Source organism: Anabrus simplex, chromosome 14 (assembly GCF_040414725.1).
Source record: "Anabrus simplex isolate iqAnaSimp1 chromosome 14, ASM4041472v1, whole genome shotgun sequence".
Taxonomy (NCBI): domain Eukaryota; kingdom Metazoa; phylum Arthropoda; class Insecta; order Orthoptera; family Tettigoniidae; genus Anabrus; species Anabrus simplex.
In genome coordinates, this window is record NC_090278.1 from 11,872,301 (window position 1) to 11,894,853 (window position 22,553).

The following is a 22,553-nucleotide window of genomic DNA, read 5'->3' on the forward strand; positions in this document are numbered from 1 at the left end:
TTCTTTTAGGCACGTAAATGAGCGAACGATGTGGATATATTTGGCAGTTGGAGGAATTAGGACGAGAATTGTCTCAGTGTATTCACCGTGTGAAGGTGCAGATGAGGATGAAGTTCACAAGTTTTATGAAACATCGAGTGATATCGTAGTCAGGGTCAACAGCAAGGATGAGGAAGGTGCTAATGGGCGATACCAATGCGAGAGATGGAAATAGAACTGATGTATTCGAAAGGGTGATTGGTAAATGTGGGGAATACGTGGAAGCTAATGGGAATAGGAAGCGTTTGTTGGACTTCTGTGCTAGTTTGTGTTTAGCAGTTACGGATACATTCCTTAAGCATAAGGCTATTCACATGGGGGCTACGGATACCAGATCCACAAAATAGACCATATCTCAACCGACTTAAAATTCACGAAGTCTGCTGGGAATGTATGAGTTTTTCGGGGATTTTTCGGTGATACGGAGCACTATCTGATCTGTAGTGAACTAATCATCTCTAGGCTTAGGATAGAGAAAGTGAAATCTGTCTGCAAACGAATAAGAGTATAAAATCTCCAGGGGGAGGAAATTAGACAGAAGTACATGGATATGATTATTGAGAAGTTTTGAACAGTGGACAGTAAGTAGGTTCAGGACATAGAAAGAGAATAGGTGGCATACAAGGATGCTGTAGTAGAAACAGCAAGGGAATGCCTAGGAATGACTACGGTATGTGTAAAGTTGGAGAAAAGCTAACATCTTGGTGGAATGATGAGGAGGCAGCAGCTTGTAAACGTAAAAGAAGGCTTACCAGACATGGCTCCAAACAAGGCCGATGCAGACGGGGAATCCTACGTAGATGAATTAAACAGAGCGAAACAAATAATTGTTGAATCCAAAAAGAAACCATGGGAAGATTTTGGTAATAACCTGGAAAGTCTATGTCAAGCAGCAGTGAAACCTTTCTGGACAGTAATAAAGAATCATAGGAATTAAAGAAAAAAGGAAATGAGCAGTGTTTTGGGTAATACAGGTGAACTCATAATAGATCCCAGGGAACCACTGAACAGGTGGAGGGAATATTTTGAAAATCTGCCCATTGTAAAAGGAAGAAAAGTGATGTTGGTGAAATTACGCTTGAGGAAGTTGAAAGGATGGTAAATAAACTCCATTGTCATAAAGCAGCAGGAATAGATGAAATTAGACCTGAGATGGTGAAGTGTGGTGGGAAGGCAGGGTTGAAATGGCTTCCTAAAGTAGTAAGATTAGAATGGAGTGTTGGTAAGGTACCTTCAGATTGGACAAGAGCAGTAATTGCACCTATCTCTAAGCAAGGGAACAGGAAGGATTGCAACAACTATCGAGGTATCTAATTGTATACTATACCAAGCAAGGTATTCACTGGCATCTTGGAAGGGAGGGTGCGATCAGTGGTTGAGAGGATGTTGGAAGGGAACCAGTGTGTTTAGAGAGCACGGAGGGGCTGTCATGGCCCGATTTTCAGTACGCGCCAGGTAAATGTAAAATGTTACGATTTGAATGAACAGTTGTGTTTATGTTTCGTAGAGCTACAGAAAGCATATGAGGGAAATGATGTTCACTCTAGTGGGGGGATGAAATTAAAGGTACATTATTAAAATCAATCAAAGGCATTCATGGTGACAATTAGGCTGCAGTGAGAATTGATGGTAGAAAGAGGGAGTGATCCAGGCAGTTGGAAATTTAGTAAGCAGTCTGGCCTCTGCTGACGACTTCATCTTAATGGCAGATTGTGCCGGAAGCCTGCAGTCTAATGTCTTGGAACTTGAAAATAGGCGCAATGAGTATGGAATGACAATTAGCCTCTCCAAGACTAAATTTATGTCAGTAGGTAAGAAAGTCAACAGAATTGAATGTCAGATTGGTGATACAAAGCTGGAACAGGTAGAAAATTTTAAGTATTTTTGTTGTGTGTTCCCCCAGGATGGTAATATAGTAAGTGTGACTGAATCAAGGTGTAGTAAAGCTAATGTAGTGAGCTGACAGTTGCGATCAACAGTGTTCTGTAAGAAGGAAGTCAGCTCCCGGACGAAACTGTTTTGACATCGGTGTGTCTCCAGACAATCTTTGCTTTACGAGAACGAAAGCCTTGTGGACTCAGGATATCTTATTCTTAAATTAGAAGTAACAGATATGAAAGTAGCGTGAATTATATCTTCTGCAAACAGGTGAGAACAATGGCAGGAGAGTACTCGGAACAAGCAGACGAAGGCTAATTTAGGAATGAACTCGATCGATGAAGCTGTACGCGTAAAACGTCTTCGGCGGCGGGGACGTATGCGACGAACGGAGGAGGATAGGTGACGTAGGAATAATAGTCTCTATCATGGAGGGCAAGATGAGCAGAGGGAGACCAAGATGACAATGGTTTGATTCAGTTTCTAACGATTTAAAGATAAGAGGTAAAGAATTAAATGAGGCCACGCCACTACTTGCAAATCGAGGATTGTCGCGATGATAATGATAATGCATGCAGGCCCTATATATATATATTAAAAAAACGTACGATTTTATTTCCGTTAGTGTGCGAAGAATTGGATCGTAAAGTTCAGTCAGTTGATCCCCCTTTCCATGGCCGTTTCTTTCACCCGGAGAAGTTGTTTCTCTCGTATACATCCTCATTGAGCCAGACATAGCGGGATATTTCACCCAGTGCCTCAATCAATCAATCAATCAATCAATCAATCAATCAATCAATCAATCAATCAATCAATCAATCAATCAATCAATCAATCAATCAATCAATCAATCAATCAATCAATCAATCAATCCTGATCTGCATTTAGGGCAGTCGCCCAGGTGGCAGATTCCCTATCTGTTGTTTTCCTGGCCTTTTCGTAAATGATTTCAATGACATTGGAAATTTATTGAACATCTCCCTTGGTAAGCTATTCCAAGAAAACATAAAGGTCCAATAATACTGCCTTGAGGAATTCCCCTCTAAATTATTACAGGTCAGATAATGCTTCGCCTTCTCTAATTTTCTGAGATCTAATTTCTAGAAATATAGCAACCCATTCAGTCATTCTTTTGTCTAGTCCAATTGCACTCAGTTTGGCCAGTAATCTCCCATGATCCATCCTATCAAATGCTTTAGACAGGTCAATCACGATACAGTCCATTTGACCTCCAGAATCCAAAAAATCTGCTATAACTTGCTGAAATCCTACGAGGTGAGCTTCAGTGGAATAACTTTTCCTAAAACCAAATTGCCTTCTATCGATCCAGTTATTAATTTTTCACGCATGTCTACTGTAATCAGAAGGAATGCCTTCCCAAAGCTTACACGCAATGCATGCCTAACTTACGGGCCTGTAATTTTCAGGTTAATGTCTATCACCCGTTTCTTTATATTCAGGGGCTACTATAGCAACTCTCCATTCATTTGGTATAGCTCTTTCAAACAAACATTAATCTAATAAGTACTTCAGATATGGTACTATATCCCAACCCATCGTCTTTACTATATCCCCGGAAATCTCACCAATTCCATACGCTTTTCTAGTTTTCAACTTTTGTATCTTATTGTAAATATCATTTTTATCATATGTAAATTTTAATACTTCTTTAGTGTTAGTCACCTGCTCTATCTCGACATTTTTCTTATAAACAATAATCTTTACATACTGCTGACTGAATACTTCTGCCTTTTGAAGATCCTCAGATACACACTCTCCTTGTTCATTAACTATTCCCGGAATGTCCTTCTTGGAACCTGTTTCTGCCTTAAAATACCTACACATACCATTCTATTTTCCACTAAAATTTGTATGACTGCCAATTATGCTTGCCCTCATGTTATCCTTAGCTGCCTTCTTTGCTACATATAATTTCCTAGTAAGTTCCTTCAACTTCTCCTTACTTCCACGGCCATTTCTAACTCTATTTCTTTCCAGTCTCCACCTCCTTCTTAGTCTCTTTACTTCTCTGTTATAATAGTGGATCCTTACCATTCCTTACCACCTTTAAAGGAACAAACCTATTTTCACATTCCTCAACAATTGCTTTAAACCCATCCCAAATTCTGTTTACATTCTTATTTACAGTTCCCCACAATCATAAATACTTTTTTAAACTGCCTCATGCCTGCCTTATCAACCATAAAATACTGCCTAATAGTCCTACTTTTAAACCATCCTTTCTATCACATTTATTTTTAACTACAACAAAAACAGCTCCATGATCACTAATACCATCTATTACCTTCGGTCTCTCTATAGAGCTTGTCTGGTTTTATCAGCACCACGTCCAGGATATTTTTCCCTCTAGTTGGTTCCATCACTTTCTCTATCAGCTGTCCTTCCCATATTAGCTTATTTGCCATTTGTTGGTCATGCTTCCTGTTGTTCGCACTTCCTTTCAATTGATATTTGGTAAATTAAGATCTCCCACTGCAATCACAGTCCTTTCCATGTCGTTTCCCACATAGCTGATTATCTTATCAAATAATTCTGAATCCGGGTCAGCACTACCCTTTCCCAGTATGTACACTCCAAAGACATCAGGTTGCCTATTATCTTTTGAAATGAGCCTTACGCCTAGAATTTCATGTTTCTCATGTTTAACTTTTTCGTAGCTTACAAATTCTCCTATCACCAGGATAAACACTCCCCCTCCCACCATTCCTATCCTATATCTACGATACTCACTCCTGTATGTAGGATGCTAAAGGGTTTATTGTGTCACCTATTCAATAAATATACATTTTTAAACATTTAGGAATTTAATTTAATTTTAAGCCACATTAATACGTTTCCTAATTACAAAACCGGTACCGTATGTCACTACTAAACACAAACATAAATAGAAACTGCTCTTTTCAGTAAGTGCCTCCTACTCTGTAGTTGTCACTAGTAATACACCCTTTCTATCTTCAGCCTGTTCAACTGACTGTTACGAATCAAATTTGTTCTTCTAGAGTTTGAAAAAGGTTGATTTAAGTGATTAAACAACATTCAAATATCCGGTTTCGTTTCGAAGTGGCTTGTATGTTGTTATGTAAGGAGCGTATTAGCCAATCGTACAGCTTCTTCCGTTAAGTGAGTTACGGCTTTGCTTCATTGAAGAGTTGTGATTTCTATCATTTTACACTGTGTCAACAACCTCTAACATATTGCTGGTAATGTTCAAGTTCAATAATTTTCTCTTGCTAAATGTATAGATCTCAATTGAGAATAAGTTAATACTATTCTTTTTCAGTTTCAGCGTTCTGCATATTTATAATAGGCTACTTAACGTTATTAATTTTCTTAAATTTTATTTTAAATTAAGCATTAAAAATTAATTTGCATATAACTGGCTTGCTTTTTAGAAAACTCCCAGCCTTCGCGTTGAAAGTGCCTGCAAGTTGTGTCAAGTAGCAATATATCGTAGGCTATATCCTAAATTAGTGGAATGAGGATTTTTTTCTGAAGAGCAACGCAGATGAATTTTAATTATTGTTTTGCTGTGTTATTTACCTTTGTGTGCAATTTTTTAGTGACGCTGTGAATGTTAAGTTGTTCTTTACACTGTATCCTGCGACATATGGTAGTAGGGTTCAAAATCTTCAGAAGTTTCCATTTAGGATATCTGTATCTTGTTATATCAGTGTTGTTATGGAGATTCTTCTGTATCACATCATTACCCCACAACAGATATATCCGGTATTTATTCGTGATTATTTAGGTACAGTTGCCTGCCTCTCTGATTTTTTGGTTTGTAAAAGATTTTCAGGGGTGAGTGGCGGTTAGTTTGCATGGGGTTGAATCCTAGGATCTACAGCCCTGATAAACGTTTCCGTGGTTTCCCCATTTTATCATTAATCAACCTTAATTAATGCTGATGTGTCTACAATAAGAAAAGGTGTTCGTCAGGGTTTGTGCTGTCACCTCTCTTATTCAACATTTATTCTGAGGCAATATTTAAGGAGGTATTGTTGGAGGAAAACAGCGGGATAGTTATAAATGGACAGGCAGTTAACAATATCTGGTACGCAGATGATACTGTTGTCATAGCAAATGAATTACCTGTGTTCCAACGCATGATAGACAAATTAGTCCAGCGCAGTGAAGAGTTTGGCCTGTTTGTCAACGCTTCCAAGACCAAAGTTGTAGTCTTCTCTAAAAGAAAAATTCCAGCATCCCTGTCAATAAACGGCAGTAAGATTGAACAAGTATCCTCCTTCAAATACTTGGGTACTGTGCTAGATGAGGAATGTGATTCCAAGAGGGAGATAAAATCTAGAATAGAACAGGCCAGGAGGCATTTTTTTAGCATGAAACAGCTATTTACAAAATTGGACGTAAGTGTGCAATTAAGAATGCGAATGATTCGGTGCTATGTATTCTCCATTTTTCTCTTTGGATGTGAAAGCTGGACCCTTGACCAAAATCTAGAAAAAAGAATTGATGCTTTTGAAATGTATCTATATTGCCACCTACACCGAATACCGTGGGTGCTGAAAATTTCAAATGACGAAGTCCTTCATCGCATGAAGAAACAAAAAGAACTATTACTTACTGTTAAAAAAAGAAAAACCCAATATCTAGGTCACATTATGAGAGGCGAGAAGTACCAGCTATTACAACTCATCATTGAAGGTAAAATACAGGGGAAAAGGTCTGTTGGCAGGAGGAAGAATTCATGGCTGAACGACATCCGAAGATGGCACAACTGCACTTCAGAAGCTACTTTCCATGCTGCAACATCACGTCCAGAGCTGGCTATGTGGACCGCCAACCTCCGCTAGGAGAAGGCGCCTCAAGAAGAAGAATACTGATGTGTACCTAATCTTAACCCCTCTCTTGGAGTTGTTAGTGCAACATTAAACTGCTAGCTGGAATGGAAGAACAATCTTCAGGAAGAAAGTCTGGCTGTGGAAACTGTAAAAGGTAGTTGCTTGAAAGTAAAGCCAATAACATATTATTAGAATAACCTGTGATGGTCAGAACAAGTAAACATGGCACACTACAGTATTGGCAATGCGTAAGGATTGACTCAATTAGCCACGGGTACGAAGCTTGTATTACCTGTAGGAGACATTATAGTATTAATTGTTAGTGCAGTATGTTTACATTTACAGTAAAATATTACAAAGTTACTGATGAACACTGCTATTGGTTGAAATGAATTCTCTGAAGCACTACTCGAGGTATTCAACATAGACAATTTTTGTACCACCTGGGGAACAATGAAAACTGCTAAACATTTAAACCAATTGTTTGGCATGGAACTCCCTACAAGGGGCACTCTGGTAAGCTCCACTCATTTGTGACATTAGATATAACATGAACAAAAAAAAACAACACTTAAGTAAAGGTTGGTGGCATTGTTCGATGAAATGAGCTATAGCAATATTGGATAAATGTTTGTCTTCATTTCAACAGAATTTTCTTCATTTTCCATTTCCAGTCTACTGGGTTGAAATGTGAATCAAGAACCTCCTCAGTGTTTCTCTCTCAACCACTCCCTTTCTTCCTCGAATATTTTTTCTACTTTTACTCCTCTCTTCTCTGTACTCTCCTTACTGTATCCATTCACCCCTTTCTGGGCATTTCCTGATGTCTTTCTCCTATGACTTTCCCTGTATGTACTTACTTTGGAACTCCATCCCCATCCATTCTCATCATGTGTCCATACCATTTCAGCTTACAGGTCTCTATCTTGCCTTTCAGTTCAGGGTATCCAATTCTCTCCCTGATTTCTATGTTTCTGACTTTATCCCTTCATGCCCTCCCTGTTATTTCTGTAAGGAATTTCACCTTGGCCTCTTGCATTCTGCTTTCATCATGTTTTCTTGTCCATGTGCCTAATGTATAGGTCAAAATTGGTGTGCAACACATTGGGTGCAAAATTTCTTGCATTCCATTGGGACATCCAAGTTACAGACTATACATCTCACACATTGGTAAAACTCATTGGCTTGTTCAATTCTCTTTCCAATTTTGTAATTTATTTTCCCATCTTCTGCAATTATTCTCCCCGAATACTTGAAGCATTCCACAACTTATAATGGTCTTCCTTTACTTTAATATTCCCACTTCCTTCTCTATTACCTCTTGTCACCACTACTATCATACACTATTCCACAATTATTTTCATTCCATATTCCTCTATCTCCTGATTCCATACAGTATCTTGTTCTTGTGCTTCCATTTCATCTTCTCCACATATTATTATCTCATCTGCGTCCGACTCGTTGGCTGAACGGTCAGCGTACTGGCCTTCGGTTCAGAGGGTCCCAGGTTCTATTCCCGGCCGGGTCGGGGATTTTAACCTTAATTGGTTAATTCCAATGGCACAGGGGCTGGGTGTATGTGTTGTCTTCATCATAATTTCACCCTCATCATGACGCGCAGGTCGCCTACGGGAGTCAAATAGAAAGACCTGCACCTGGCGAGCCGAACCCGTTCTGGAATATCCCGGCACTAAAAGCCATACGACATTTCATTTCATGTCTCATCTGCAAAGATGCGTCCTTGGTTGCCATTTTTTATTGTATAATTTTGTGGATTTCATCTATGACCATAATGAAGATTGGAGGGGATAAACACATCCTTTTTGAAGTCCTGTTTCTACTTTGAACCAGTTTGTTCGTCCTATTATAGTATTCATAATACTTACCCTCTTTTCTTTCATGGCTTTTATACTTGTTTCTTCTGCTCTCCCGGCCTTCTTTTTTATCAATGCATCTGAGATCACTTGCCATGGTACACTGACATATGCCTTCTCAATATCGATAAATATCATCACTCAATCCAGCCTAAATTCCCATCTGTTCTCCATCACGTTCTTTAGGTTCAACGGATTGAACAGTTTAAAAATTATGTTTACACTGAGTATGGAGTACGACACCGTATGGAAGTGAAACATAGATAATAACTGGTGCCAAGAAAAACAGCGTGGAAGCCTTTGAAAGACCGTGTTATCAGAAGTTCTTGAAAATCATATTGATAATATATGTCTCAAATAAAGAGGTAGTGAATCAGCTTGATGAGAGGAGAATGGTTTGAGAGAATTTGATCCCAGGAAGGAAAATTTTAATAGAACAAATCTGACAGAACTGTGAACTTGTTCCGTTAGATTTGAAGCTTATTGCAAACAATAAAAATGATAGGATGAATCCAAGATATAAACCCAGGTGATCAGAGTGATATACCAATGGAATAGTCACTGAATTTTCAAGAAGTTTTGTGCATTTCAATCACAAGCAATGTACGTTGGATTTTAAACAAGAAAGGTCATCGTGTTGTGGTTTCGGTTCTGTATAAAACTGTATGTTATACAGCTATTTATACGATATAAGGTGTCATGTGGAATCAGAGGTCCTTTGACTATGATCTTGATATCGACAGATATGTTAACTTATATTTCCTATGGAAGTGATCACTGTTTTAGAAGTCATGTAAAACTGGAGGTCCTTAGCGTTGATCGAAGTATCAGTCATAGAAAATGGAGGTCCTATGGGTATGATCACAGTATCAAGAGTCATGTAAAATTTTGAGTTTTTTGGTATGATTAATATTGACGGTCATGTAAAAATGAAAGCTTGTTTCTTAGTCTGTTGACAAACAACATAAGTAGCAATGACATCAATAATGCTATATACTTTTCAGGCTTGTATTTCAGTGTAAGGTCATTGTAAGTGATCAACGACCCCAGTACCTTCTAAATACTTAAGTTGCAGTGCAAAATGGACCTGGAAGTAAAGATCAAAGAGGAACCAGCCTGGCTTGAAGGAACAACAACTGCATCACTTGTAAGTCTCATTCCAGATAACTTTATAGAGCTCAGAAATTAAACCTTAATAGCTGAATAAGTTTGGAAGGGGCATAGTTTTCTGTATGCTTTCTGAGTATTAACACCAGCAGTCACCAATTGCTCAATGAGCATCTAGGCGTAGTATGACTGTGTTTTGTTTCTTTGTCTGAGAATGCACCACAACACTCTACACAAAGCTGCCAACTCTGAGAAACTTAAGGTTGGGATTGAATTAGTCTGTACTTTTTAGTGTCAGTATCAAAACTACTTTGGTTTAGGGGTTGCACTTCTTCTATTTTTCTTCTCTGGTTATAATAGGGGATGGTTGGCCCATTGTACTTAAAAAAAAAAAAACTAAAATCCTCCAACACTACTGCAACACCATTAGCACCACATGTTAAAAATTATTACTCTTACCATAATTCGTGTAGAAGAAGTTAAATCACATATCTTTCGTTGGTGTTTTTGAGATTGGATACACCAGTCTGCTAAACAAAACATCAACACAGGTGTGATTATTCTGGGTTATCATCACATCCACAATGTGCTGGTAGATATTATGTGTGTTAAGGAAAGAGCAGATTTGCCTATGGCATACAAGGGTTAAAATAGCTCAAAATCTGAATGTACGTTCTCTCAAAGTAAGTATTTTGCTCAAATGTTGAAATCATTTAGAAAGGCGGAATAGTGATTAACTCATTTTATTCCTCAAATACAGGTTAGATTCTATGTTACATAGATAACTATATCTAAGGACTCTAGAATGCACGATATCTGAGAATAATTTCTTTAATACGCCCCTTCTTAGTGGGCTATGCCATGCACATTAAACAGAATATTTTCTTTCCTCTTTCTCGTTATTTCCCTGTCCTTTTTGTGCTTCCTTTTCATCCATTCATTAGTTCAGCTACTGTTCCCTTCTATACTGAATGGGTAAAGTCAGTATATTCTAGAACCCCCCCTCCCACCCTTTAGTGCTGGCAGGGTTTTATGAATCTATGTGAGAAATTTAAATGTCTCGTATATCATAAGAGATCTTCTGAAACTGCAGATGTACACTCCAACACTGCTGACTCTCCACTGACAGTGTTCTCATCCCCACAGTTCTTCAAAGAACAGTACATAAAATGCTTGTAGTAGTAAAGTATTTCATTTCTGGTTGTTTTGACTTGGGGCTATATCACAATTTTTGCTGCTATATGACTGAGACAAGCCTGCTTTTTTCATCTTTATGTTTTTTATTTTACACTTAACTGTCTTAATGCTTTATGTAGCCCCTGTGATCTCAGCAAAACCAGAGGAGAAAATGTGTTTCCATTTTTTCAAGTTATTTTTATCTGTCTGTAAACAAACTCTATGCTGAGAACAAAAAAAAATATTTAGAATAGTTTTAACTCTTCTAATTGGTTCAAACAAGGTTTAAGATTTGATTGATGTGATTGTACATATGAAAATAGTTCATACAATTTAGTGAATGCCTATGGTTGCTTCCTTCCAAATTCTGTGTGAGATGATCGCAATTCCATCCCTTGTATTATATCTTCTGATATGGCTAGAAAATGTTTCTCATTTTATATTTTGTTCTCATCCTTTCTGTGATATAAGGAGTGAGGAAGAATAGTAACACCATTCTCAGTACAGCCTTTGCTTATAAAAATCCTCTGCTGGTAGAAATCTTCCTTAAACATTAGTGAAATTCTGAGAGTAGTGTAATACTGGAAATTAATGAATGAACATGCTCATTTGTTGGTGACTATATTTGTAGGTGTGTGTTATGAGCATACTTAATATATCTTATTTTCCACAGGAAAATTTTGAACATGTATCAGAAGCTCTGAAAGATGAAGTTAAATCAGAGTTAACCGAGCCAGGGTCATCGAATGAAAACTATCTTGAGGTAATGTACATAATTCTATTAGCCATTGTCAGTTGACGGAAATGGTTAGGAAATGGCTCAACAGATACCAAGGTGTAATCCTTCATTTCAGTGCACCAGATTGAAATTCCTACAGAAAATATACTTTTCTTATGAGATTGTCTGTTTACTTACCTAATTTTCACTTTTCCTTCAAGTTGTTCCACGATCTTGCGTTATGAATTGTGCTGCAGCTAGTATTATTCCAAAGACCTTTACTCTATATCATTTTGGGAGGTGGTATCATTCCAACTAATACTTTTGAATTCAAAAATAGTTTCGAACAAAAAGTAGCTATAAGATAGATTGTTTTGTTACTGTTACAGGATATTTTACTAGTTGCTTCCAAATGTAACACTTTGTTATCTCATTGATTATATTAATTATTGATTTCTAGATAATACAGTAATTTGTTGATACAAGTTGCAAGTGATATGCTTGTTTACTACGTGCGTTCCCTTTTTATACTACACACATTTTAGCCATCTCGTGGCAAGTAATAAATATTCTTATTCTTCCTAATGTGGTCTGTGGTGTTACTAGTCCATTGTGACTTATAATATTACTTAAGGATGCAGTGAATAAACAACCCATTCCTGAGTTATCTGGCCTTTCTGTTTCATACTTCATAAGGGGTAGTGTTTGGGAATAGGCCTTGTAAATTTGCCATTACTGACCTGAACATTTGTTACATGAATGAATTCGTCATTACCTACTTACAAATTTGATCACACTAATCGTCTACTTCATAGCATGCACGTCATCACCGTTCAGTATGACTATATTGCTACGGGGTATTTCATTGCCCATTTATTGAGGTATTAATTTCACCATCTGTTCCAGTATTTCTATGTTAGCTGCTGAAAATATATCCACGTGGGCAAGGTTGTGATGATCAGAGTGTGTAGTAATTGGCTCTCCTATAAGGAAATGGGATGTAGTTAGGTAAGAAGTTTCAATAGGATCATCATTTAGCTTTGGTGAAAGGATGTGTTGTAATAATGGTCCATTCTTTGTTGGTGAAGCGATAAGAATCCATCACTTGTCTGGGGTGATTTATCAGGCTCTTGACAGCTGCTTCCCTGATTCCACCGAAGTGTGATGCTGCAGAAGGGATGAAATGCCACGTCAGTCCCTTGCCTACAGTTATGTGAAAAGTTAGTTTTCTGTGGGTTGTTTTGCAGAAAGGCCTTGATTTTTGTAGCTGCTCCAAAGAAGTTTGTGCCATTATTGCTGTAAATGTTCAGGGGTCAAATTCTATGAGAACCAAGTCGATAAAATGCAGAGAGAAATGTTGTTGTGGTAGAGTTCAGGTATCATGATTATCTTTTAACTCGCACCTTTTTCGTGGTGGATTTCTTTTTCTTCCTATTACAGGAAGAAGCTCCATCCTGGACGGGATCATTCTGCTTACTTTCATTTGAGAAGAATTCAACGACCGCGGTGTATACAGTATCTACAGTTTCCTGTGTGATGTTCACACCGCTGGCCGCCTTTCTCAGCTGACATGTTGGTTCCCGCGCTCCCGGCAGTCCCAGACCAGATTTATGGTCCCCTTCCTTAATCTGATCTAGAAGCATCTTCCGCCAAGATGCCTCTAACCAGGGGCGAGGATCCTCAACGGAGATCTGGGGCTCATCTTCAACAGGGACACTCGTCAAATCCGATAGGGGGTACAAAAGGCTCCCCTATGACAACAAAATCGTGAGAACCCTGATTCTCTTCCACCCCAGATACTTCCTCCCAGATGGTAGCTATTACTGGACCCTGCTGAGATGGTCCTTCGCCTTGATCATCCCCAATGGGGTCGCCAGGGGGAGTATGAACATCCCTCCCTCCTGGTGAAATGATAGGTTGAACGCCCATCCGGGTGCTAGCGCATGGCGACTGGCTGCGGTCGGCCGTTCCCCCCCAAGCAACTGGAGGGATGGCCTGATTCCTAAGAAGGAAATCATCCCTAGCCCTTTGATAGGCAGGCTGACCTCGCTTATCACTTATTTGTTTTTTGGTCTTAGTTCCCAACGACTCAAATATGAGTCTATTTGAATCCGGATTCCCTCTTTGATCCTGCTAGAGTGTGTACATTTTCACAAGTTCCTCAGCAGTGAACTTGCTCTCTTTCCCACTACCTGCAGCAAGGCAGGGCTTTGTGCTGGAAATGGGATCCTTACGCCTCAAGTTTCTGAGGGCCGGATGAGTATGGCACTCGTGTTGGGACAGACCTCTTTGCGTAGCAAATTCCATCGTACACGCTGAACATGCGTATGAAAGTGTCATGGGTTTGGGCGGGCCCGTGCACTTGGGAATATGAGTCTGAGCGGCATGCTTACCAACATACTTCTTCAGGCAAGACGTGCAAGGAAATAAAATCTTCAAGGAAGCATGCTTAGTTTTAAGATGAGCCACATAATCATTGATGCTCAGACCCTTATATTTTCCCTTCGTCCCGCAGAGACAAATGGGACAATCAGTTATCTTGAAGGGAACATCGACTTAGACTGGTGGATCGCCCTGGTTGTCATCGATGGTCCCCTACCGGCTTAGATGGTGCATGGGACCTGACACGACCGAATCCGACGGCCTTTGAGGACTCAATCGATTGCACGCAATCATTCTCTCTACTCTAAGGAGGGATTAGCCCCAAAGAGCCCTACCCCATGACTGGGTGTTTACCCTCCTGTTTAGTTCATCGTGAGCAATGACTGGGATTTTATCCGCGCCCGGGTTGTCTTGCTCAAGAAGTGGACCCATAGGTGGGGACTTGGGGTGATTTTCCAGCAGCAGGCTTGTGCAGATGACAAGGCACATTGTGCCTGCCCTGACCATCGACCACTTTTGTTCAACAGGTGCTGAAGACACACACCCGTTGCGGGTAACGGGTAGATACTCTTGCTGCCCCAGAGGCTTCGTCTCGGATACTAGGTCTTATACACCCGACACCTCAAACGATGAGCAAATAACGTATGCTTCATCTCGGATACTAGGACTTACATGCCCGACACCTTAAGAGAGTCATAGTTACTCCCATCGTTTACCCGCGTTTGCTTGAATTTCTTCACATTGACATTCAGAGCACTGGGCAGAAATCACATTTTGTCAACACCCGCTTGGGCCATTGCAATGCTTTATTTTAATTAGACAGTCGGATTGCCCTGGTCCATGCCAGTTCTGAGCCGACCATTGAATGGCAGCCGATGAGAATCCGTGCACCCGCGGCTGCAACCTCCGTGAGGAGACTGCGACGCCACAATGCAGACCGCAGCCTCGCAGCTTTTACTAATCGGTACATACGATGACCCCCCTCTCCATGTGGTCATCTGACAAGGAACTGCTTGGGTTGGACCAAACCAAATGCAATGGAAACTGTTATGATTATCACTGAAGACAGTAATCCTGCATGTTCTTGAAAATAGTGACTTTTAACTGTAACCTGGAGTTTCAATGATATGCTAATACAAACGGTCCACCTCTGGTTTCCCTGCGTTCACCAATTGGGTGCAGAGTAGTTTGGGGGAAATGGGAACATGACTGATTAATGAAACAAAGTACAACAGGAGACTACATTTATTTTAAAACGTAACTGCTCAAAAATCATGAGAATTACAAAAATTAAGTCTTCTTGATGTTGTTCAATATTAAAGTCTTTTTGAATTGAAAATCAACACACAGAAATGTTTTACAATAGAAGTATATAATACTTCGAAGATATTCTTCACTGTCCGTGGAAGGTATGGAACTTGGTTTAAGTAACTCTGAAGGAAGAAGATATTAGTAGATACTAGTCACAGGTTTGCCGGCCACTGCCACCATATGCCCCTGCGACACGCCTCCGCCACACAGAATGTGCTGTCTTAAGTGTGCATGCTTAACCTAACAGGGACATATTCGTCTTTATGCCTAACGTCACATGTCATCAATTACAAGTTGTCCATTTCATGACCGTATCGATGTTTAATCAAGAAGTAAGTATAAATAACCACCTAATCGATACTTTATTAATGCCTCAGGCATGGGATCCCATGGCAGAGAATCTTTTGTATCTTTCAGCATTGACGTGTTCTTGATATCTAATTGAGAAGTTCCTTCCAGATTGTCCCACGTAAGTTTTTTTACATTGAGCACAAGTCAGCTTATAAATACCCGATTCCTGGAATTCGTCATCTTTAAGTTTATTAGCTTTATTATGACTAACGAAACATAGGTTCTTTAGTCATAATAAAGCTAATAAACTTAAAGATGATGAATTCCAGGAATCGGGTATTTATAAGCTGACTTGTGCTCAATGTAAAAAAACTTACGTGGGACAATCTGGAAGGAACTTCTCAATTAGATATCAAGAACACGTCAATGCTGAAAGATACAAAAGATTCTCTGCCATGGGATCCCATGCCTGAGGCATTAATAAAGTATCGATTAGGTGGTTATTTATACTTACTTCTTGACATGTCATCAATTCAACCCTAGGCTTAACCTTGCAATGGTGTCAGCTTTACAGACTCAAGTTTGATGCCCAAGACTGCTGGCTAAACGCAACTGGCAATGTGATTGGGGTCATGAGTGCTAGTTTAAGATTACAGGCACGAATTTGATGCCCATCTTAACCTTACAAGGACATTAGAGACTCGACTTTCAGTTTCGATCCCAGGCTTAACCTATCCATACAAGTTGAGACAAGGTCCAGTGGCTTTTGGACCCGTTCTTAGAACAAGATGTCGGCTTCACACATTGTTTTATTAGGCTAGGAAAATGGCATAAAGCTTAATATATATGCTTTATTCATATGGCCATAACATTGAAAGTGGCCTTAGGTCATGGAGCTGAGAAACTGCAGAAGGGCCAAAGTGTTAAATAGCTATAAGACAAAAGGGCTAAATGGCAGAAGGGCTAAATGGAATGAAATATGGTGTACGGCTCAGAGCCAAATTGGAAGAGGATGGCTGTATGGGACTAGTGAGATGGTGAAGGATAAAATATATGTCCTTTATTTGTAGGGGCATACCTATAATAATCTACTACAAGGTCTTGAAGCTGTGCAGCTGCAGAGTCAACGATGCAGGCATGTGAGCAGAAGCGTAACTCGCTGTTGGTTTTTAGTGTTTGGAACTCTGAACTTTTTATTGTAACATTTTGAGCTTATAGATTTGAACTCTACGTGACTTATAGTAGCTTACAATATTGTTGACATCACTTAGGGTGTAAAACTTTGTGTTCAGAATCGAAAAAAAGTATTTGCGGTCCACATGACTGGAATGGAACCCAGGGCTCTTCCTTTTTTCACTGCTGAGTATCATGCTAAGGAAATAACTGTGCATTGAAAGTATCCATTTAATTCAAAACACATGATGTTTGAGCTGCGATAAATTAAATAATACCACTCCAACTGGGATTCGAATTCGACACTGTTTCTCTTGGACTGCTGACTATCATAGTAAATAAATGTTTGTGCATTAAATTCAAAGACATTCATCCTTTGAGATACAAGAAATTAAATACATCGCCGACCCAACTCGAAATCCAACCATGGGTTCTTTATATGGGAAACAAACATGCATGCTAACTAGATGACTGTACATTAAAGACCTTGTGCTCAGTCGAATCACCTCTAGTTCGACTTTCTTTCGAAGTGGGGACGATAACATTGTTCACTTTACGTCTTACTAACTACACTCCAACATCTGAAAAGTTCGCAAATAATAATAATTGTAATTTTGAAGATCCAGGTTTCTTTCATGCCTAATACTCTACATACATGCACACTAAGAAAGAAAAGAGCAGCACTTCGACTGTCTGTGTTACTCAGCTTTGCAATTAATTTGCTAAGTGCTGAAATTGCAATCCCCGCTTCAGACAGTTTTTGAAGACGCTGACGTGACAAAATTTTGTCCTGCAAGTTTCCCTTTACATGCCAGTAAATCTACTGACACTAGGCTGACATATTTGAACACCTTCAAATACCATCGGGCTGAACCAGAATTGAATCTGCCAAGTTGGGGTTAGAAGGCTAGCGCCTTAACCTTCTAAACTACTCAGCCCGACAGTCCAACTTATAAGTGCTGAAAACAAACACTAATAATAAGTAAACTCGTGTCCTTATCCTGAGTTGGTGCAGCTCTTTTCAGGCACACCCCCAATGCAGGTGAGCTGCATGCACCATTTTAACCACATACCAGCCCTCCTGCTATTCTGAAATCGAACCTGGGCGTTTGAGAACGGCAGCTAATAATACTAACCGGCGGAGGGTGACAAGCTAATAGTTATAATCATTTTGACGGTCCAACCAACCTTTGTACTGAATACTATATATGTTTACCCAAAAACAAAATGTTATCTGGTGCTGAATGTTAGTCTAGCAGGAGTTATCGTCTTATCATAATCATCTGATAAATAATAACATCCCCGTCACAGCCAGGAAAATCAGCCAGGATTACACATGCACACACACACACTCAATAATAATCATAATTTGGGGATCCAACCCACCTTCGTACTAAATACTCCATATGCTTACCCAATAAGGAAATGTAATCTGGTGCCAGAATGTAGTCCCGCTTGAGTTAGCGTTTTATCAGAATTGCTCAGTAAAGTGTAAAATCACTGACTCCGCTTAGAATTAGAAAATCTAGAATATTTAAATCAGCCTGGATTACACCTACTTGCACATTATTTCTGTAATATTCAATTGTTAAAAAGCAAAGACGTGTTCCACACTCAGTTGTCAGAGACCAAAGGGGTTTCTGTCTGTAGTTTCTAACTGCTAGGGTCACAATAATAATGCTGACAAGCTCTAACCGTTCTGATGATTTTTGCACACACCTAGCCTGCGGGGTCCAAAGAATGCAATAACACGAAACTTCCCATTTACTTTTCAGCATCATTATTGTGAGCCTAGTTGTTAGAAACTACAATAGAGTAACCCCTTTGGTCTCTGACAACTGAGTGTAGAACATGTCTATGGTTCGGGACTAGCACTTTGCTTGGTAATGATTGAATACTACAGAAATAATGTGCATGTAGGTGCAATCCACGCTGATTTTAATATTCTAGATTTTGTAGTTCCCAGTTAGGTTGGGTTTTTTCTTTATTGTTTAAGTCTGATAAGACACGAACTCCTGCTGGACTAAATCCCGGCACGAGGTTTATTTTTCTTATTAGGTAAGCGTGTAGAGTATTCCGTACAAACGTGGTTTGGTTCTTCCATATTATTATTGTTGTGTGTGTAATCCATGCCGGTTTAAATATATTTGATTGTGTAATTCCCAGCTGGGCCAGGGATTTTATTATTTATTACCAGGTAGGCAATTCTGATAAGATGCAAGCTCCTGCGGGACTCGCTTATTTGGTATGCATGTTGAGTATTCAGTACGGAGGTGGGTTGGATCCTCCAGGTTACTATTGGTATCATCATTGTTAGTGTGTGTGTGTTTTTTGAACTTAATAGTTGAATTGTCGGGCTGAGTAGCTCAGATGGTTAGGGCTCATTCTGATGGTATTTGAAGGAGTTCAGATACGTCAGCCTTGTGTCATTAGATTTACTGGAACATAAAGAAAACTTGCAGGACTAAATTCTGACATGTTGGCATCTTAAAAAGCTGTTTGGAAGGGGGATTGACATTTCTGCACTTAGCAAATTAACAAATTAATAGCAATGAATGTTGAGTACTCAGCATGAAAGCAGCTTGGATCTTCAAAATTATTATTGCGAACTTATAAAATGTTCAAGAGTAGTTAGTAAGACGTAGAGTGAGTATTATTATTGTCCCCACTTCGAAAGAAAGTCAAACTTGATGTGTTTCAATTAAACACACAAGCTTTTCATGTACAGTCATTTAGTGAGTATGCACGTTTCTTTCCCATGTTAAGAATCCACCGGTTCGATTCCTAGTCTGGTTGGTGATTTTTGAATTCCTTTTAGCTCAAAGGTTGTGTGTTTTGAATTGAATGTACAATCCTTTAGTTATTATGATAGTCAGCAGTCCAAGAGAAAGTTTGCCGAGTTTGATTCCCAGGCGGCCTGGGGATTTTTTAATTGTTCGCAGCTCTAATGTTAGGTGCCAAGTGATGTAAACATTACAGCAGGCAATTACACGTCTCCAGGGTTCAAATCTGTAGCCCAGAGCTCAATGCGGGAACAATAAACTTTGTATTCCCTGTCCTAGCAAATAAGTTACTTCCAAGTCTAGTCAACTTGTTCGTACCGCCAATATTCTTTTGCTGAAATGTGCATACTAGGCTAATTGCAAAAACAATGAACTTTATATTTCATGTCATAGCAAATATTTCCAAGTCTAATCAACATGTTCCTGCTGTCTTTTTTTTTTTTTTTTTTTTTTTTTTTCTGAGATACACATATGTCACGACCTCATTCTCTCTCCACATTCAGTTAACATAGTTTGTGCTAATCATTCACACTTACTCTTCAGTGGAAGGAGAGTTTGTCATTGATTCCTCGTCAGGTTAAGGATTTTAAACATTTTTTTCATCTTATGAACTTAATATCATTAGATCTGAGTAGAAGTGAGCTCCCGTTTTGAAACCCAAAGTCAGCGATTGTTTTCTTTGCTCAGAATTAGAAGTTTGAATTTTCGGTATTAGATATCTGAATAGCAGTTTAGCTTTCGGTCCAAGCAAGCTCCAGGTTCAAGTCCTAGTTCTGTCAGTGATTTTTAACTTTGAATCTTGTAACACTGAGCTAGGTGTTTCAAAGAAAAACAAAAGCTGTTAATATAGTCATTTAGTTTAGCATGCTTGTTTGCTTCCCAAGTAAATGAGTCCTGGGTTTGAATCCTAGTCGGGTAGGCGAAATGTTCATTTCTTATACTTCTAATTTGAGGTGTTTTTGAGTTTATTGCACAATCATTTAGTTACTATGGTAGTCAGCAGACCAAGGGAAAGAGTGCCGAGTTCTATTCCCAGTTGGTGTGGGGATCTTTTAATTTCTCGCAGCTCAAATGTTAGGTCTTTTGTATGAAAATGCACACTTTCAACGTGCACTCATTTACTTAGCTTTATAATCAGCAGACCAAAGGAATGAGCCCTGGGTTCCATTCTCAGTCACGTGTTGTGCGAACATTTCCTCAGTTCTGAACATTTAAGTTTTAATCTGCTGAGTGATATCAACAGTATTATAAGCTACTATAAGTATCCAGAATTCAAATCTCTGAGCTTGAATTGTTACAATAAGAAAATTGGGGTTCCAAGCACTAAATACCAACAGCACATTACACATCTGCTCACATGCTAGCATCTTTGAGTCTGCAGCTGCTCAGCTTAAGGACCTAGAAGGATCTTTATAAAGGTATGTCCCTGTGAATAATGCACATGTATTATACTTTTATCATCTCCGTAGTCCCGTACCACCATCTTGTTCCACGTTCAGCTCTGAGCCCTAGACCACAGCTCATTCCCTTTTGCCCTTTAGTTTTAGCCCTTTTGCCATTTTGTCCTTTAACGATTTAACAATTTTGCACATTTGTCCTTTTGCCATATTGATCTGTATCCTTTTTGTACTTTTGGCCTTTTACAGTCACTCAGCTCTACGACTTGATGTCACCTTTCAGCATTATGCCCCTAAGAATGAAGCACATGTATTAATTAAAGTATGAAGGCTTTCACGGCCGGTGTCAATATAATAAAAATCTTCCGGGCTGTTATGCCATGGTCCACTCCTCTTGCTTCTCTTGTTTCACCACAGCAGTAGTGAAAACGTCTGGGAGAAGTGAGAGGAGTGGACCACGGCATAACAGCCCGGAAGATTTTTATTATACATGTATTAATCTTTACACCATCTTCCTTGTCCTATTAAAATAATGCGAATGGCCGTCATCCAGTTCCAAGCTCAGCTCCTAAAGCCCATGGACCATATGTCATCTTGTCTAGCTAGGTTAAACCTGGGATCAAATCTCAAACTTGAGTCTATAACGCCCTTGTAAAGGTTAAACCAGGCAACAAATCCATGCCTGTTAGCTTCAGCCAGTACTCTTGGACATCAAACTTGTCTGTAAAGCTAATGACCTTGTAGGGTTAAGCCTAGGGTTGAATCCAGGGCCTGTGACGTCAGGCCCCAAGTCAAATCCGTGCCCGTTAGGTTAAGGTTGCACTCTTGGCCAAGCCCTACTTTCAAATTCTCCCCCCCCCCCCACAATGTAAGGTCATGTAAGTTTAATCATTTTAATTAGGCATACTTATTACATTATGTATCTTCATCATTTACTGAAAACTTTAACTTGATGATCACACATTGTTGAAGACAGACTAATAATGGTTTAAAATTTGCATTAATTAGATACATTTTTTTTTTTTAGACAAGCTCGGGGTTGTTGAGTGAGCACAGAGAGTGATTATTATCCTAACTGCACTTGTCGCTTCATGTGCTTAATAATATACCCTCCATAATGCAGTATTCGTTGTTACTTCCTCACTGAACATAAATATGAACTATGGTACCATTCTGTCACTTGACATGGCTAGGCTATTTCCATTGAGCACTATCTGCCTTCATAAATAGAGAATCCTAGGTCATTAAGGCCTATTATTAACACCCGATCATTTACATCCACATACATTACTTTTAACATAACTTATTTTTATATCATAAGTTTAGTCCCTAATGCACAAAAACAACATTCAGGTGACAATTTATACTTCATTGATGAAATTATGCAAGATGAGGTGTCATATTCTGTAAACATTCACAAATGAATACATCGTATCCATCCCAGTTAATCTTTTAGGTTCTAAGTTAAACAAATTGGTCTTTGATTTTTAACACTTGATTGTTAGTGCACTACGCTGTTAATGAATTTCAAATAATTAAAGACTTACAATATCAACACATTTCATCTGATAGAACTACAGTACACTCATGTTCATAAAAAGAGA

General features: G+C 39.1%; 1 protein-coding gene across 1 annotated transcript in view; it reads left to right on the plus strand.

The window, feature by feature from the left end:
• Positions 1 to 11,566: 11,566 nt before the first annotated feature.
• The window catches only part of LOC136886168 (uncharacterized), a 70,984-nt gene continuing 59,997 nt past the window's right edge, over positions 11,567 to 22,553 (plus strand). The window contains exon 1 of the mRNA XM_068230251.1: positions 11,567 to 11,657. The gene's annotated coding sequence lies outside the window, so the exon portion shown is untranslated. The remainder of the gene's footprint in view (positions 11,658 to 22,553) is intronic.